General features: G+C 40.4%; 1 protein-coding gene across 13 annotated transcripts in view; it reads right to left on the reverse strand.

Annotated features, from left to right (window-relative positions):
- The window catches only part of LOC105476165 (opioid binding protein/cell adhesion molecule like), a 1,438,816-nt gene that overhangs the window by 405,953 nt on the left and 1,020,039 nt on the right, over positions 1-12,824 (reverse strand). The window lies entirely within an intron of this gene.

A 12,824-nucleotide genomic window follows, 5' to 3' on the forward strand; every position in this document is an offset into this window, starting at 1 on the left:
CCACATAATATGTCCTCAAAAAATATTTGTTGAAAGCAAGATGAATTAGATCTACACACAGATCCTATAACTGGAGGTCTGTACAGCTATGATTTACTAAATGAGACCTCCCTGAAAACACCGAGCAGTTCTATAAAACTTAAAACTTTCAAGTTAATTTAAAATAAAACTCATTGAAAATCAATAAAATACTACCTTTTTATTCAAATAGGTTCTCTTTTTAAATAATTTCATTGCTTTTGAACGTAATTTCTGTAAACTCAGTACACTTCCTTTTAGATAACTTTATATTTTGATGATCTCTTAAGGATATCTTAGTTCAGACTTTTTACAGCTCAAAGATCATGTCCACCTGCATATCTCTTTTAAAGAGCTCATATATGGAAACAATGTCTCAGTTATAACTAGGCAGCATTTCTGAAGTCAGTCTTTACAGTAATCATTAGAAGTCTCAACATATTTTTCTGTCAAAAGAGTTTATTAAGAGGGTTGTTTAATTTTCAAAGCGAGTTCACAAAACTCCCTTAATTCTGCAGAAATACCAGCACAGTCGTGGAACCTAAGCACCACAACAGTCATTTTATTGCATGATGGACACTACCAATGCAAGAGAAACAGCCCCCATCATCCGCACCACGGTGCCACAGCCTGCAGAAGCAACCTCCTCCTCTCTCTGTATCCCCATCTTAAATCTCACTCTTAGCTGAATTCTATCTTAATTAGAGAGAACCTCTTTAAAGATGCACCACTGTGCATTCCCAGCATCAAGTTCAAACCCCTTGTTATAGATATCCTTTATCCACTGTTTTTTGTCCAGCTGCATCCCTCATCATTGCCTCTGCAAGCTCTTCCTTCTGCCAACCTTGAACTACTTGTATCTGTGAAACTCCTACCTTAATTCTTATCTCTGCTGCTTCCCCCGGTGTATTGTTCTCCCCCATTCTACCTCCCCTGGGATAATTACTGTTTGCCTCAACCTCAGCTTAAATGGAATCTCATTTTGGAAGCCAGCATTCCTCGCCCTTGTCTGAGATTGGTATGCGTTTTACATGCACTAATAACACCTTTTCAAATAATGTGTCCATTGCCTTCACAATCACCTCTTTAGTGATTGCCTCAAAGTTATCCTTTTCACACTGAAATCCCAATGTCTAGAACAGTTCTGATCACAAAGTATGTGTTTAGTAAATAATTAAAGAATGATGGATGAATGACAGCAGTCACTTCCAAGTTCACAGGTTTCTTTGCTCATTCATTCATTCATTCATTCATTCAAATTAGTATTGAATTCTACTATATAGCAAACAATATGTACTAGGAACTGGAGAGTGATGAGTTGAACTCATTGCTGTTTCAGCCAAGGTTCTTCAGAGAAACAGAACTAATAGGAGATTATAGATAGAGATAGAGATCTATTTATTATGAGAAATTGGCTCATGATTATGGAGGCTGAGAAACTTCATAATCTGCCGTGTATGAGCTGGAGCCCCAGGAAAACCAGTGGTATAATTCAGTCCAGTGCAAAGGCCTGAGAATTAGGGGAGCCAATGATGTAAATCCCAGCCCAAAGGCAGAAACCGATGAAATGAGATGTCCCAGTTCAAGCAGTGAGGCAGAAACGAAGAAATGAGAAGGGGCAAATTCCTTCTTCCTCTGCCCTTTGTTCTATCCAGGCCCTCAATAGATTGGACTGTGCCCACTCATATTAAAAGCGGCATTCTAGTTTACTGAGTCCAGAATCCACCAATTCAAATGCTAATCTCATCCTGAAACACTTTTACAGACCCACACGAAAAAAATGCTGAATCTGGGCACTCCATGACCCAGTCACGTTGACATGTAAAAAATTAACCATTACACACAGCCTCATAGAGTTGATTGCAATGGGAATTTGCCATGGAGGACTGTGGAGGAATTAGGATTTCAGACTTCAGACTCCCATGAAATAGAAGATTCTTGTGGAAGCAGCTCACAAGGGGCAAGGATTCTCATTAGTGTGGATGAAGCGGGTCCTAAATACACTTCCTACAATAGCACACAGTTATTCATAAGTGTTTTGAACTCAATGGAATATGACTCCTTTAGAAAAGAAAAGTTACAGTAAATCATTGTGAAGCCTTTATTGTGAACTTAAAAGCCATCTTTCCCCAAAGAGCTTAGTTTCATTTCTTACCTGATTTTCGTGACCCCCATAAAACTCTTTGCTATAAAGTTGAAGCCTTTGCCCCATCTGTGCTATTTTAATAGTTTCTTAACTCATCTTTCTGCTTCTAAATTCACCAAATTAAATCCATTTCTCATTCTTTCATGAGTCATCTTTCTAAAACATCTGTCAGATTATGCCTTTCCTTTTTTGATGACCTACCAGGACTTCTAAGTCTTGCTATGAGAATAGAAGTCTCCTCCTCATCTTGACCTGTCGGCCTGCTGTGTATTTGCCGAATTCTCTACGGTAATTCAGATGGGCAGAGGGACCTCCTGGGAAGTATGTGAGGATGGGAAGGGGCTACAAAAACATGTAACACATTTAAAAAAATAGATTAAAGATGCGTGGAGATGTTTCAATGGCTGCCCTTCACTCTTGGCGTTAAGTTCGAAGTCTTTAGCAAAGGAATTTAAGGTCCGTTTGGCCCTGACTCCTCCTGTCTACCTTAGATTATTTTCCCCCAAAATATTTCATGTTTCTGGAAGGTTTGTGTAAGTTTGGAAATGACAATGACAGTTAAGAAGAGTGAATATAGAGTACCTTTTCAAGTAGGTTAGGTGTGGGGAGAATGACGGAGATTATTGTGACACCACCCCCTCGCCGCCGTAGGAGGGTCCCCAAAGAAGGACATGGGGTTGAGATGGTTTTTAAAATTCTTATTCATTGATTTATTTTCTTCAAAAACTCATGTGTATATGTTGTGACAAAATGTATTAAAGCCAGTCAAGGTTGAAGATCTGGAAGAAGAAAGATACTGGATGGCATGAAATCTTGAAGGAGAATGCAACAGACACAGATAGAGAAATGTGTCTCTCTGCAAAGCAGAGATGTGCGGAAGGAAGACAAGATGGGTGCTAGATGCAGAGGAAGGAAGGCAAGAAGCAGCAGCTGGCGGCAGTTCACACTTATTGGCCTAATTTTTCTCTACATAAAATAGGACATGAAATCAGCTGGTCGGACTGTGAAAAGTGGCAAGGGCAAGTTGGAGTCTTGAGGAAATGGACATGTTTGCGAGAGCTGTGCTGGAAAATAAGAGCAATATTGGATTAAGGACTCAGAGGCTTTCTAAGCAGCATGAAAAATCACGTAGGATGATATTGATTCCAACTTCATGGCATTGTGGTTTAACATGATCACAGACAAGCAGTCTCTCTTAGGTCAGTTTCTGCTTTGAAACAGCTTGGCAAACTGTTTCTGTAAAGGGCCAGCTAATAAATCCTTTGGCTTTGTGGGGCATATGGTCTCTGTTGCAAATACTCAATTCTGCCATTTAAAAATATCTCATAGGCATTATGTAAGTGAATGTGACTGTGTACCAATAAAACTTTATTTACAGACATTGAAATTTAAATGTCATATGATTTTATGCATTATGAAATATTCTTCTTGTGATTTGTTTTCAACCGTTTAAAATGCTTTTTTTAAGTACAAAAGCATTTTTATTTCCTGTGTTATACAAAAACAGGAAGTGGGCATTTACCTCCAACCGCAGGTAAGATATCTTGTTTATAGCAGGAAGAGATACGTGACACCTGGGTGTTCAGGGAACAAGGCTATTACTCATCAGAGATGAAGAAAACTGAGAATCACAGAGTTCAAGAGTTCTGAGTGAGTTTTTGGTCCATTGTGGGACTGCATTTTCATGACTCAAATACAACACAGACATATAGCCTGCTTCTCTTGTTCATTTTAGGATAGAGATAACAGCTCTTCTCTCCACAGCCATATCCTTCTTTTTTGAAATCAGTTGTACAAGAGGGAGAAGGGTATAGCCGACAAATAAACAAGGAGAGCTTCAGTTCTTTATTGATTTCATAAAACGAGGGGTGAGGAGGGAGCTGACAAGAGAATCCAGGATTGGAAAGACAGTTACCCCTCAGAAAAGCATTTCTGTGCTCCTCTCCTCTCCCAGTAAAGGGAATAAGACCCTTTTGTGGACTTCCAGCCTCACTGAAGATAGAAGTAAGCAGCAACAATGCTGGCTCAGGTGGAGTCAGATGTGGGTAGTACTTGTAAAGATGATGGATGTTGCCAAATGGTAATTTTCTCTGTGTGGTGGCTATGATTGATCTGTGGCTTGATGTGATGGTTAAGGCTTTCATATTCAATCTTAAAGAAAAAATATCATGTCATCCTACACTGGGAGTTTCAGATGACTGGGGTGGGGGTGTTACTGGGATAGTGCTTTACTTTTGAAGATGATACACTATGAAAAAAAGAATATTTCTCTAAAACTCAAGTCTATAAGCCAGTGAAGGCCAGTATATACAATTTTATTAATATAATATCCCAAATAAGTTTTCTTTGTATCTCTATTGACCCTGTAGTCTCAGGTATGAAAGTGAAGGATTTGGGACCGCAGGTGGTGTTTTCATGGCTTCTTTTTTTGTCTTTGGAAAAAAAATGTTTTAAGGGATGTGTGAAGCAGACAGCTGGCTATGTAGCTGATACTAAAGGAAAACAAGGTTTGCTTTTCTGAATATATGCCTATGCTTCAGAGGTGATCTCATAACAAGGGCAGAGAACATCTCATAATTCCCTGAAATAGAATAATGAACTTGGCAGGAGACAACTCAGCTTTACCAGGAGGGCTTCAAATTTAAATTTTAGAGGCAAAAGGGAGGGATTAGATAAATCTATATGTTTAGACCATAATGAGTGCCATGTAACCATCCCCCCCCCAAAAAAAAAAATATAATGGAAGAAGAGCCTAGTAATTATCAGGAGAAAATATGGCTACAGAAGTCTATATATCAATGCAAAGAGTATTTGTAATACACAATATGAACCTTAAACTTTAAAGAAATAACATAAAAATTTAAGTACCACCAAGACATTATGAAATAGGGACCACAGTAGGGCATTGTACAAGAGAGAAACTCATTCTAAGTCGACATCTGATAGAAGAGGAGATAGACAGCTACAGACTGTGTTTAGAAAGCATAAACCTGGATGGAATCCCACAGACCTGAGAACAGACACTTCATGATGGAGCCTCACTGACAATCTGGGGCTATGCTGGGAACTAGCAAAAGAGGTGCCGGGGTCCAGCCATTCACAGATGAAACAACTGTGGAAATACTGAGCTTGGAAGTAGAGAAGATCCCTGATTCATTTCCTAGATTTCAATTTTCTATTGAAATCCTCCATCCTTTCATGTACTTTACCAATTTTTTATTCTATTTTCTTCTATTATATCTTTTCTTCAATTTGGGATAATTAATTGTATACATCAACTTGACTGGGCTCAGCTATTTGGTCAAACATTATTCTGTGTTTCTGTGAGGATGTTTTTTGGATGAGATTCACATTTAAATCAGTGGGCTTTGAGCAAAGTTGACTGCCCTCCGTAACATGGGTGGGCTTCGTGTAATCAGTTGAACCTCTGAATAAAACAAAAGACTCACCATCCAGCGCAAGAGGGCATGCTGTCAGCACACGGCCTTTGCACTAGAACTGCAGCGTCAGCTTTTTCCATGTCTCCAGCCTGCCTGCCCACCCTGCAGACTTGGACTTGTCAGTCTTGCTAGTCATGTGAGCCAATTCCCTAAAACCTCTCCCTCTCTGTCTCAGATAGAGATAGATAGATAGATAGATAGATAGATAGATAGATAGATAGATAGACAGACAGATAGATAGATAGATACATACATACATACATACATACATACATACATAGATACATAGATGCACAGATAAAGTGTGTGTGTGTATATATATATATGAGATTATATTTAAAATCATATTGTTTCTGTTTTCTGGAGAACCTTACTAATACATGTGTTAATTATAGTTATTTCATTGCTTGCCAAACCCAATAGAGGAACCATATATGGGTCTACTTCTGTTATTTTGTATGCTATGTATGGATTATCCATCATATTTCTTTGCCTTTTCACACATCTAGTATTTTTTAATGCCAGAAATTTTGTGCATACCAGAAGGAATAGGAGAGATCTCTAGAGAAAAATAATATCTTTAGCTTTATGATTCCTTTATATGCATGTCTGGTATGTACTACAAGGTCACTAGAAGCAAGGAAATATGACTGATAATTGAACAGGGGAAAAGATATTGAAGCAGACCATAATATGATCCCTATATTGGAGTTAGCAGACAAAGACTTTACGTGACTCTGATTACTTTGGTTAAAAAAAAGGAGAGAGACAAAATGGATGAAATAGATGTATAAATGAAGAATTTTAACAGAGTGTTTGAATTTATTTTTTAAAAATTGCATAGAAATTCCAGAATTAAAAGATCCAATATCCGAAATCATTAACCCAATAGGTTCCTTTAATAGCAGCTGGACACAGAATTATCAACCTGGAAGATAGGCCAATAGATCATAGCCAAATTAAGAAACTGGGAGGAATGAATATTTTAATGCTATTCAACATGCTGCCATTACAAATAGTTACACAGAATTCTCCCATTTTTGTTATGACACAATATATTTGTCTAGACATAGGATATCAATATTTATTTCTCAGTTGTAGGATGAGGGAGTTTTGCTTTTCTTCTCTTAATTATCTATACTTCCCTCAAGAAATACAAGGGACATCATCAGTAAGTCACTTTAAGTATACTTTTCTCCAGATAAAAAGCCGAACAGCTCACTAAAGAGCACATGTTTGTAAGTGGAGGCTGCTGTGCTGTTTGTGATGCTCTGGAGTCAGAATGTGGCAAGGCTTCCTTTAACAAGCCCCAGGGTCCCGGGGCTGAAGGCTCTGAATGCTTCTATTCCTCCTCTCCATCCAGTGCTTTCCCTGTCTGCATCTTCACTCTGGAAACATCAGATGGTCTTACATATAGCCTTAACACAGCAAAAACTGAATGAATGAATGAATGAATGAATGAATGAATGAATGAATGAGTAAACGAATGAATGAATCGAGAAAGGAAGGAAAGAAAATGGAGTGTGGGAATTGAATCTCCTTCCTGCCATCTTGGGTTCTTAGGAGCCCATAATAGGTAGTGTCATTAACTTCTAGTTAACGAGGGTCCTGCTTTCACATGCAAGTCCTGATAATCTATTACTATAAGATCTTACTACCGACCTTCTCATTCTGTCCACCACAAAAGTAGGAAAAGAAGCCAAAGAATTCCTTATTCCACATGTAGGTATTTGAGGTTAGATTTAATGAGGCTGCCCAGTGTCCGAGCAGGCCAGTGATAGGTGTATTACAAACAGCTAGACAGACATTCGATCGAGTTTCAACTTCAAGAAAACTAAGGATTTATATATTTATGTTTGCGTTTATATACACATATATATGTTGTGTGTGTGTGTCTGCGTGTGTGTGTGTGTATTCTGTTTTTGAAAAACATATTGTCAAGTGCTACAAGCCCCTTGGCCTTACCCTCCTTCAGGGAGAAGATATGTGCCATTAGAAATCAGGGAGTTTGATGGGATGTGGTGGTAGGAAGAGAGGCAAAGACAGAATTTCCAGAAATTGCTGAATTCACTGTAAATATCTAAACAGTTGAAGCTGTATCTCAGGCAGTTTGGTGACAGAAAGAAACACCAGCAATAGAATCATTAAAGCTTCCCCCAAACCATAATCTAAGAGATATTTAACCCATTTTTGCCTTACCAGGACATACAATCTGTAGCTTGTACTTTCTTTCCCCCCACCTCCTCCCCCAAAACTTGTCCATCTGAGAGGGGGCCCTATTATAGATACATAGCATGTATGTTTAACCCAGATATTTTACTCTTCCCCCATCACACAGCATTAGGCATCAAACAAAAAGACTGCTCTTTTTCAATGGATCACTTGAATGGACCATCGACAGAGTCCTTGGGTGATGGAACCGTAAGGAAAGCCTTTCCTGGTTAGAGGAGTGAGGTCAAGAGGCCAGGACTGCTCTTTCGCCCACTCTAGCATGCAAACGCATGCATCATAAGTAAGAGATTCACATGCATCTCCAGGGGTATTTGGACTGTTAGCATGACACTGGCAGAATGAAGCTGAGACTCTCCTGCTAGATGAGGCAGCATCAGCACTGGGCGATGTCCCTGGGGTCCTTCCTCTCTCGTCTCTAGCAAGGAGATCCAGACATCCCCTAGGCACAAGGCAAGGCAGAGCACAGGCTCCTTGGAACCAGCCACTGCTCTCCCTGGATGTCAGCCCCATCCGTGCCTTCCCCAGCTGCCTCGGGAAGGAGGGCAGGAGACCAAACCCAGCTATTCTGAAAGACAACTGGTTCCATGTGCCAGGCAAAGCAAGAACTTTGGGCAGCTACAGGGAAGAGAAACAGCCCATTTAATGTGCTCTGATTCCCTCCTGGAAAGACTGGAAAATTATCCGCTTGCCTCAAATATCTTCATTAAAAATGCATTTAAGCTGTGAAGCTCTACGAAGGAGAGACCTGTAATACATGAAAGATTAGCCCCAGATTGCTGATTGGACTATTTTACATCATTATGGTAATTAAGCTAGCAAGGCTGTTGTGCTGACTTCAACACTTTCTTCCATTTGCCTTTGTTTCCAATTCAAGGTATTTTCCCCCCTCTTTCCATCTTCCAGCCTTCTTCCTTTCCTCCCCTTCCTCCCCTTCTCACCCCTCCCCACCAAACATCTCCTGGGAGCCTTGGCGGGTCCTGCCTCATGCATATGCATTGCACTCGGTCGGATTCAATCTCCCATGGCTTCTCTGCCAACCTTGTCTTGACTTCGCAGAGTAAAGGGAAGAAATTAATGGTAATTACAAGGTGTGAGTGGATATTACAGCTCTCTATCTGATTGCCAGTGAAACCAAATAAAAATGGAACATAATCAGCCAATTATTAAAACACAGAATAAACAAAAGGAGCCTTGTCTCTTACTTGCCTTCCCTTGCTGACTTTCTATCCTCAGACCAGCAAGCCTGGCTCAGGGCAGTGACTGGGGACACCCGTGATAAACTCCCTGGGACTCCACGAGAGCTATAACACTACACAGCTGGTGCATAGCCACCTTCCAATGCGGAAGATGTCTGTTCAAAGGCCCTCCACGATCACGTAGACCCTCCCCACTCTCCCTCTCCCAACCCCACCACCACTTGTCAGAGTCATCGGTACTCCCAAGCGTCCCCACAAAAAGAAGTGGTTCCATATTTCTTTCTACCATTTGTAAATGCATGAATAACTTCTAGAAATAGATGCAAAACTCTGCACTCGGTGACATTCCCCTGAGAAACCAGGAGCCTCTGAGGCGGTGAATGGATTACAAGAAGAAATATAAGAGAAAGGCTTTTCATCTGTGACAGCTGACAGGAGAGTGAAGCGTGTGTGTGTGTGTGCACGCGTGTGCGTGCGTGCACTCATGCACTGTCACATGCAAAAGCAGTTCTGGCCCAGGCGATGGTCCAGTCAGCTTTCTTCCCTTCCCTGGTGACCCAAGGAAACAATACTAGGACACTGATGGTGGAGGGAAACAGACAAAAACCAAAAATAAGCCCCTCCCTTTCCTTAACATTACTTGTGATATGCAGCTGAGATTTTTAATTATATAAAAGTACTGTATGCATATGTTCACACCCACAGCTCAGTTGTAACTTGAGCAGCAGCTCAGCATGGAGGTGTAAGGTCACAGTCTTTGTCATTAAGTAGACTGGTTTCTACCCTTTCTGACTAATTTACTAGCTGTGGGACCTTATGAAGCTTACTTCACTTCTCCAAGTCTCAATTACCTCATTTGTAAATGAAGACTATAATCATATCCACCTCATGTATTGGTAAGGATGAAATGAAATAATGCATGCAAAGTGCACTTTATGAATATTCATTGTTATTAAACAATATATGTAAGTGGTAAGTCAGGCTTTAATCTTTGAATGTATTTCTTCATAGATTATATTGCATGTCAATTATCTCAAAAGAATACCTTACCTTACTTTTAGGACTTCAGGGGGCACCCGACTCTGCCTGGTCATCTTGCTATAATTTCCTAGTATGTTTGCTTGTTTTCTTCCTCTGTCTCTATTCCATTTTTTTCTCCCAGGTTCCTCAAATCTTCACACCTCCACACGTCTTGCCATCCCTCCCTTCCCAGTAGAACCTGGAGAACAACCTCTTCTTCCCACTGACATATTTAGGAAACTATCAGCACCTGTCCTCACATCCCTTCCTCCCACTTGCTAAAAAAGATGATGTCTCTCAACCACAATTGGTGGCTGGTACCTTTTCCTGCACCCTAGATTCCAACCCTCTTGCCTGTCTGCTAGGGACTTCACTGCTGTGGCCATTGCCTCTCTTTCCCCAGCATCATCAGTACACGCATCTTTGTGGAACCATCCCTATCGGCATCCAAACATCATCTAGGGTGCCTCACTTATAAAGAAAACAAACAAACAAAAGCACTCCCTTTAACTTACTGCTTTCTCCATTTATCATCTCATTTTTTGTTCTGTTTCACAGCAAAACATCACAAAAGAATTTTTTTTACAGATATTTTTATTTTTATTCTTTCTTTGTAAAGAAATATTTACATCTTATAAACTTCATTTTTAGAAGGTCTAGTATTTTTTCCTGAGTGTGTAAAACCATGTCCAATACAATGAGAGTAATTAATTACCTGCTCTAATGTACAGTATATTTAATATGTTAATGATAAAGATCTGACCTTTTCACAAAAGAATTTTATATATGTTTTGTCTCCACTTATGCTCAGTCCATCTTCTCTTGAGCACACCCCATCATCCCTTCATCTCAGCCTCGCCACTGAAATGGTTTCACAAGGTTGCCAACTCCCCCTCTATGGTTTAACACATGTGTTGTGGAACTTGATCGCAGCAGTCACACCAATGGCCATGCCGTCTTCTAGAAAAGCGGCCTGTGTGTCTTGTGACATGCATTCTCTGTCCTGCCTGCTGCCTCACCGACTGCTCCTGTTCTGTTCTTCACTGACCTGTCCCCTCCTGCTGGACACCTGTCTAATTGCTGGAGTGTCATAGGGCTAAATCCTGAAGCTCTTTCCTACCTACATCTCTCCTTCATTGGACTTTCTCTCCCTCATTGATGTTGCAGCCTTTCCAGTTTAAATCTCAGACCTGAATGCTTACTGGATCTCCTCATTTTAGCTCATTTTATCTAAAAATCTTGCGTTCTGAACCATCACTTATGCCTCTTCAAAAATACTAGTCCTCCTTCTCTGGCTTTCTTTCGCTCACTGAATGCAACTGCCATTTATTTAAGCCATTTCAGACAAAAAGTTAATCATCACCCTTGATATTTCTCTCTTTCCTTTGTTCTTCCCATCCAGTTCATTAGCTGTCTCTGCTCATTGTGGCTCCAACATGCACCTAGAATCTGTCTGCTTCCCTCTGTCCTCTCTGCTACCCTTCCTAAGCCAAGTCAGCCTCAGTTCTCGCTTGGATGCTGTAATGGTACAGTTAGTCACACTGTGTTCATCCTCATCTTTTATCATCTCATTTTTTGTTCTGTTTCACAGCAAAACATCACAAAAGAATTTTAGATACACTTTGTCTCCCCTTATTTTCAATACGTCTTCTCTTGAGCATACCCCATCATCCCTTCATCTCTGCTTCTCCACTGAAATGGCTCCGCAAGGTCACCGACTGCCCCCCTATTGTTTAACCGGTGTGTTCATACATCCCCCACCCAGCTGCGGTCTTTCTAATCCAAGAACAAGAGTATTCACCTTCAAAAAAACCTTCCAATGGCTGTAAATTTCAGCTAGAACAAAAAAAAAAAAAATCAACCACCCTTCTGTGACTGTCATTCCTCCCTCTGTGACCCCATCTCACTCCACTTCCTCCTGCTGCCTGTTCTTTCACCACAAGCCCTTCAATTTATCCACCTGTCTAAAGGCCTTGTATGCTCCCTTCTCTGTGTCTGGAAGGCCCCCTGGGTAGGTCTTTGCATAGGAAGATGCCTCTTGTCTTGAAAGTCTCAGAGCAGAGAGGGCTCCTCTGATATACAAGCAAAAGGGGCACTTCATGCTCCCTGCTTAAGTCTCTACCATGTTGTTATTCACACCCTTTATCATGATTTCATAATATCTTTTAAATTATCTACATACTTGATTATTATCTGTCTTCCTTCATTAGATCATGAACCTCATGACAGTAGTCACCTGCCTTTTCTGTCCATCTCCAAGTTTTCCTCAATTTGAAAATTACCTGGCATGTAGCCTAATTTAATGCGTATTTGTTTATTACATGGATGAATACACTACTTAGAATCTAACTTCCTAACTACATATGAGCCTCTAGAAACCCAGCAATTGAAGGGGGTCCATCGCCCAAATTGAAAACCCTCAGCTATGCCTGCCCTGATATTTGAGACCACCTCACTCCTTCCATCAAAGCTCCACTTGAACAGGACAGACCTGGTTTTAAACCCACCTCCTCCATTTGGCAGGGTGATATTGGACACATTTTTAGACCCGTCTATGCCTCCATTATCTCAAGAGTAAAATGAGGTAATAATATACTTTGGAAAACTATTGTGAAGGTTAATGAGATAAAGTTTGTAAAGTAACCAGGCCTGGCACGTGTAAGAGGTTCAATACACAGTCTTTCTTCTTTCCTCAATATAAAGGATTTCAGCTTGCCACTTGGAAGGAAGGTTGAAAATACAACTCTAATTAAACAAATTCACACCCAAGTG

The sequence above is a fragment of the Macaca nemestrina genome, chromosome 12 (genome assembly GCF_043159975.1).
Source record: "Macaca nemestrina isolate mMacNem1 chromosome 12, mMacNem.hap1, whole genome shotgun sequence".
Classification (NCBI taxonomy): domain Eukaryota; kingdom Metazoa; phylum Chordata; class Mammalia; order Primates; family Cercopithecidae; genus Macaca; species Macaca nemestrina.